The sequence below is a fragment of the Odocoileus virginianus genome, chromosome 5 (genome assembly GCF_023699985.2).
Source record: "Odocoileus virginianus isolate 20LAN1187 ecotype Illinois chromosome 5, Ovbor_1.2, whole genome shotgun sequence".
NCBI lineage: Eukaryota > Metazoa > Chordata > Mammalia > Artiodactyla > Cervidae > Odocoileus > Odocoileus virginianus.
In genome coordinates this window covers 64,742,777-64,749,516 of record NC_069678.1, presented here as the reverse complement: position 1 = coordinate 64,749,516, position 6,740 = coordinate 64,742,777, and positions in this window count along the sequence as shown.

Here is a 6,740-nt window from a genome sequence, read left to right as displayed (position 1 = left end):
GCTGACATATAGGGGCTGGCATCAAGTGAAAAGGCAGAAGAATTGCTGACTGGAGAAGGGAGAGGAGGTAAGAGAAGCAAAGGCTGAAGGATCATGAGAAGTAGAAGTTTGAGGGAGAGCTGCAATTTCCCTCACTCCTGACGCTGATGTCTCAGGTTCTGGTTCTTTTCTGGATTCAATTCTATCTACCCTCTTCAAAAATGCTCCAGCGACATCTGGGTAGTAGCTCTGTTTTCCTCATCATAGATGATATAATAGTGCTGGATTGCATTCTGAACAGCTCCTGCAACCTTCCTGTACCATCCTAAGTTCAAGTCCCATGCCTCAAAAACTAACAGTTCCTTCTCAAAGAAATAAAATCCCCTCTCCATTTCCTGCATCCTGAACCTGGTTCTTCAGTTACTTCTTCTTCCTCTTGTCTCTCTTTGTCCTTTCTCTGCGCCTCCAATTCCATCAAGTCTTCATTAGTAAGCTCCTCGTGTTGCACAGCAAGGAGTTCAATGAACTGTCCTTCCTGCAGTTCTAGCTTGAAATATAGATGCTGGGATGCTCATACATGAAAATGTAGGCCAGTCTCATGGACCACAACAACTCATGTGATTGGACATGCAAACACACATTTGCATCTTTTAAAGTTAACAACTTTAAGGTTCATATGCAGGGGACTTACTGTAGTCTCCAGTGTTCTGTTTTAGACTTCAGCATCAAAGGTAATATGTCTTATGCTCAATCTTTAAAAATTAATAGAGTTAACTTTTTTTGAGCTTATGTTTACAACCAATTGAGCGAAAAGTACAGAGAATTCCCACACACTCCAAGCTCTTACACAAGCACACTCTCCCTCATCATCATCCCACATCAGAATCACAGTTGTTACAATCCATGAACTTACATGATACATCTTATCACCCAATGTCTACAGTTTACACTAGAGCTCACTCTTCATGTTGTACTTTCTGAGTTTGGACAAATGTGTGACTTGTATCCACCATTGTATCATATGGGATCATTTCACTGTCCTAAAAGTCCTCTGTGCTCTGTCTAGTCACCCCCCTTTCCCAGTCCCTGTGAAGGACTGATCCTTTCACTGTCTCCACAGTTTTGCCTTTTCAAGAAAGTCATATATTGGAATCACACAGTATGTAGCTTTTTCAGATTAGCTCCTTACACAGTTTTCTCCTGTAATTCAGTTTCCTCCCTGTAATGTAGGTTGTTTTCTATAAAATGGCCTCCAATCTAATGCTGGTGTCTTTATAAGGAAACAAAACAGAGGACATATGCACACACACAGTGGGGAGGCAATGTGAAGAGAAGGCAGAGGTTGGAGTGATGGATATACATGCCAAGAAAGCCCATGTATCTCTGGCACCACCAGGAGGTAGAAGAGACAAAGAAGGATTCTTCCCTAGATCCTTTGAAGGGGAGCATGATCCTGCCTATACCTTGATTTCAGACATCTACTCTGGAGAGCTGGGAGACAATGTTTTTGTTTTAAGTCACCTAGTTTGTGGTACTAGGAAACTTAATACAATGGTCATGAACTCATGTTAGCTTCTGAGCCAGTGCTATTATTCCCAAGAATAATAACCAATTCCTGCCTAGATATAAGAGGAGAAGGACTGGTGGAGGTCAAGTTATAAGAGTCTGCTGACACGTTTAGTTTCAGTAACCAAATTGAGAGACAAGCCTTCTGCAGAATCCTCCAATAGGGATGTTTACATTGACATAGCCACACAAACGCAAGACTCCTTGTCCTGTGAGGTTTACTTGGGGATAGTTAGTAATTTTTTTTTTCCTCCAAGTCTTGGAGAGAGGTAAGAATTTCTACTAAAAAGTAAACAGCTGATAATATCCTTATAATACTTTTTAGCCTCTGCTCCTCTATCATCAAGTATACAAAATATCCCTCTCCTTTTTTATTTTTATCCTCTATGCTCACTTGCACTTCCCATTCTCCAGTATTCATCCACACTAATGTGTGTTATGGCAACCCACCCCAGTACTCTTGCCTGGAAAATCCCATAAATGGAGGATCCTGGTAGGCTACAGTCCATGGGGTTGCAAAGAGTCGGACATGAGTGAGTGATATAACTTTAACTTAATGTGTGTTGTGTAAGTCCTTGGATATATGTGTTTCTTCTAAAATATGTCATTTTGTGAATGATTGTGTCCTTAGTTTATGTAAATCTAATTATGCTTCACACCTCAATTATACTCAGCATTCTTTTTAAAAGATCTATGTAGGTTTTCATGCACATATAATTCATTGTTTATAACTTGAATTTTACTGTATGTATACACCATATTTTATTTATCAGTTTCTCTAGTGATAAACACCAAGCTGCCTCTAACTTCCCACCACTGCAAGCAATGCTACTTATGAAGAGCATTTAAGGATCAGAGTGAGAGTCCCTTTGTTGGCTTCTAAAGTAAGTTTAAGTTTAATTCAGCTGTGTATTGCCAATTTGTTCAGGGTGACTCTGACATTGTGAAAATGAAGAATCATCCAAATAATTGCTATTAGTTACATCTTGGGGAGAGGCCTCACTATGCCAGGTCCAAGTCACCCACAGCCCAGTTCCACAGGCTTGAAACATTCAGGGAAACAGAAAGTCCCTCAACTTCTTCGTTTTTGTGTGTAGTTGAAGCATGTGTAAACTCAGAGAGATAGTTATATTTATGACCTAGAAGGTTGTTAGTTTAAATACAACAATACTCTTCTTAAAAAAAAATATATATATATATAGGATTGAACAAATCTACCACATATTCTTTACCCATCTGTCTGAATGTTAGGGTTTTTTTTATATCTTTTGGCTGTTGCAAATAAGGTTGCAATAAATGTGCACGTGATTTGTTGCTCTATCATATCTGACTCTTTGCTACTGTGTGGATTGTATCCTGCCAGGCTCCTCTGTCCATGGGATTCCCCGGGCAAGAATACTATGTGGGTTGCCATTCCCTTCTCCAGGGGATCGTCCCAACTCAGGGATTGAACCCGGGCCTCCTGCACTGCAGGTAGATAGATACTTTACTGCCTGAGCCACTGTGGAAATTTACAGTGTAAATACCTCTTTGAGATACTGCTATGAATTCTTTTGAATAACTACCTAGGAGTAAGGTTGTTGGATCATACACTACTTGCATTTTTTAAAAAAAAGTTCATGAAGCTTGGTGCTGTTTGACATAGCAGCTGTACCATTTTACATTCCCAACTACTTCCAGATTTTTAAAGAAATATGAACACCCTAGGGACTAAATCCCTACCCACATAGTGTCCTTGTCTTTACAGAGAGGATATGAAGAGAGCAGAAGGCATCTGTGGGTCTGACAGTCGTTAAATGGTTTGCATCCATTCTCAGAATTTAATTGCTCCATGCAAAGGTGCATAGTCTGGTGTCAAAACTTTGTTGTTCTCATTCAGTCACTCAGTCACATCCAACTCTGAGACCCCATAGGCTGCAGCATGTCAGGCTTCCCTGTCCTTCACTGTTTCCTAGAGTTTGTTCAAGTTCATGTCCATGGAGTTGGTGATACCATCCAACCATCTCATTCTCTGTTGCTCTCTTCTCCTGCCCTCAATCTTTCCCAGCATCAGGATTTTTCTGTTGAGCCAGCTCTTTAAATCAGGTGGGCAAAGTACTGGAGTTTCAGCTTCAGTATCAGCCCTTCCAATGAATATTCAGGGTTGATTTCATTTAGGATTGAGTGGTTTGATTTCCTTGCTGTCCAAGGGACTCACAAGAGTCTTCTTTAGCACCACGATTTGAAAACATCCATTCTTTGGCACTCAGCCTTCTTTATGGTCCAACTCTCTCATCCATACATGACTACCAGAAAAACCATAGCTTTGACAGCAAAATCATGTCTCTGCTTTTTAATACACTGTCTAGGTTGGTCATAGCTTTCCTCCTAAGGAGAAAGCATCTTTTAATTCTGTGGCTGAAGTCACTGTCCACAGGGTTTTGGAACCCAAGAAAATGAAATCTGTCATTGTTTTCACTTTTTCCCTTTCTATTTGATATGAAGTGATGGTACTGAATGCCATAATCTTAGTTTTTTGAATGTTAAATTTAAAGTTAAGTTAAAGACAGCTTTTTCACTCTCCTCTTTCACCTTCAACAAGAGGCTCTTTAGTTCCTCTTCAATTTCTCCTGTTAAGGTGGTATCATTTGCATATCTGAGATTGTTGATATTTCTCCTAGCAATCTTGATTTCAGCTTGTGATTCATCCAGCATGGCATTGCATATGAAGAAGTCTTAAAGGAGGTGATATCCACACTAAGCCTTGAAGGGTCCTAGGAGTTAGCTGGAGCAAGACAGAAAGAAGGACTTCCAGGTTGATAAGGCAGCCTGGAAAAACACAAAGAAGAGAGAACTTGATTCATACAGAGAATTCCTGATTCTTCAGTATGACTGGGGCTTAGAAATCCTATTAAAATCTGCAATTTTAATTTTCTATTTGATTGTTAGCTTTTCTTTGGCATATGCAGATGTTTAAACTTTTCATGTACTAATCTCCCTAGTCAGTCAGCAAAGGCTGGGCTGTGATGTCCATCTTTCTTTTCATTGTAACAACAGAAGTTGCTAACTGAATACCAAAGGTATGTATATCTTCATCACACTAAGAGACACTCCTTGACTTCATATAGTTTATGGTGTTAGTGGGAAAAGGTAGTGAAAGTATTGGTCACTCAGTTGTGTCCAACTCTTTGTGACACCATGGACTGTAACCTGCCAGGCTCCTCTGTCCCTGGAATTCTCCAGGCAAGATCCCCTTTTCCAGGGGATCTTTTGAACCCAGGGATCAAAGCTGGGTCTCCCACTTTGCAGGCAGATTCTTTACCATATGAGCCACAAGGGAAGCCCCTTAGTGGGAAAGCCAGGCATTAAAGAAGGATTTGTGAGTTTTATAAATAAGAACAGTATGCTGTATACAGTATGCTCTGGGAAGCTGTAGAAAATGAATGGAGGAGGCTCAGAAGGTTTATCTGATGAAATGGAAGCAGATAGGCTAGATGGTCTTCAGAGGAAAAGAGTCAGGTAAACCTTTTTAATGTAGGAGAAGCCATTTTAGGCCTTAAGCTATTTTATGACCTAAGCCTGGCCACAAAGCTCACCCTTGAACAGGCCTTAGTAATTATGTTCATAAGAGAATAATACTACTGTTATCAGACAAGAGAGGCAACAATAGAAAATAGACAAATTAGTTGTAAAGATTTCCAATTCTGTTTCATTGGTATAGACTAGCATGAAGCACTTTCTTGAGGTTTACTGCAGAATTTTGACCCTTCCTCCAGCGCTCAATCACTAGATCAACAGGAACCTAAGGGATGATGACTGTTGAAAGTCTCTTGGACTGAAAGGAGATCAAACCAGTCAATCCTCAATGAAATCAATCCTGAATATTCACTGGAAGGCCTGATGATGAAGCTGAAGCTCCAATACTTTGGCCATCTCATGCGAACACCTGACTCCTTGGAAAAGACCCTGATGCTGGGAAAAACTGAGGGCAGGTGGAGAAGGGGGCCAACAGAGAATGAGATGGTTGGATGGCATCACTGACTCAATGGACATGAGTTTGAGCAAGCTCCAGAAGAGGGCGAATGACAGGAAGCTGGCATGCTACAATCCTTGGTGTTACAAAGAGTCGGGCATGACTTAATGACTGAAGTACCACAATAAAGGGATGATGATGTTGACCTTTCCTGAGTTTTGTGACTTCAACCTACTAGAGCTTGGGGCTCGGTCAACCTTTGCCCCAATTCTCTGCTGACTTCTCTTCTGCTCAAGTCCCTTAATGAGTATGCATATACCCTTAGCTTAAAACTTCCCCAATTTTGCTGTTCCTGGAGACACTGCTTTGGGAAAGATCTCTGATGGTCTTTTCCGATGGTCTCCTTACTTGCTGCAAGTAACAAGCCCTTCCTTCTCCTTATCTTTGGTTTAGTTGACATCCATCAGGAAGTGAACTCAGTTTGGGGATAAAAAAGGGAAGGGGAATAACACCTAACTTACCACTGAGACATCATAGCTGTTATTAAAACATTAATTTTTTTTTTAAAAAAATGACTTGAGTTATGTACCTGGCATAATTTTAGAGCACAATGAATTTTATTTTCTGTATATGTCTCCTAGTAAATGATATCTTTTCATTAAGAGGCTTTATAACCATTGTGTTAATTGCCCACTCAAGTATTCCTGCTTGGAAAATTCCATGGACAGAGGAGCCTGGCAGGCTACAGTCCACGGGGTCACAAAGAGTCAGACACAACTGAGTGACTGAGGAGTAGTAGCAGCAACAATACATTGAATAGACATGTAGGGCCAGGTGGATCACCTAGGGTTATGTATGTTGAAGATAGAATAAGGTCTTTGTTCTGCTTGACTAGAGCACCTCTAACCCATATCACCTTTGTCTGAATTCTGAATGGCTTTCAGAACTTGTGGGGAGGTGGAGATGTCAGATAGAGATTGTCAAATGCTGCCTTTCCCCCAAAGAGAAGCAGGACAGTTTGTTAAGAAAAGACTGAGTTCTTCTTCTTTTTTTTTTTTTCAGTAAGACAGAATCTTCATAATGTCTTGAGAGGAGAAGGCAAATTTGGGATGTATGAAAGGTTTTGGAGTCTAGTTTCAGAAGTGTTTTCAAGGAAGGGCTTGATTAGGATTGGTTAAGGATCATGAAATAAGAGTTTAAGATTGATGGTCACAACAAGAAAAGCAGCAAGTGTTCAGAGAAT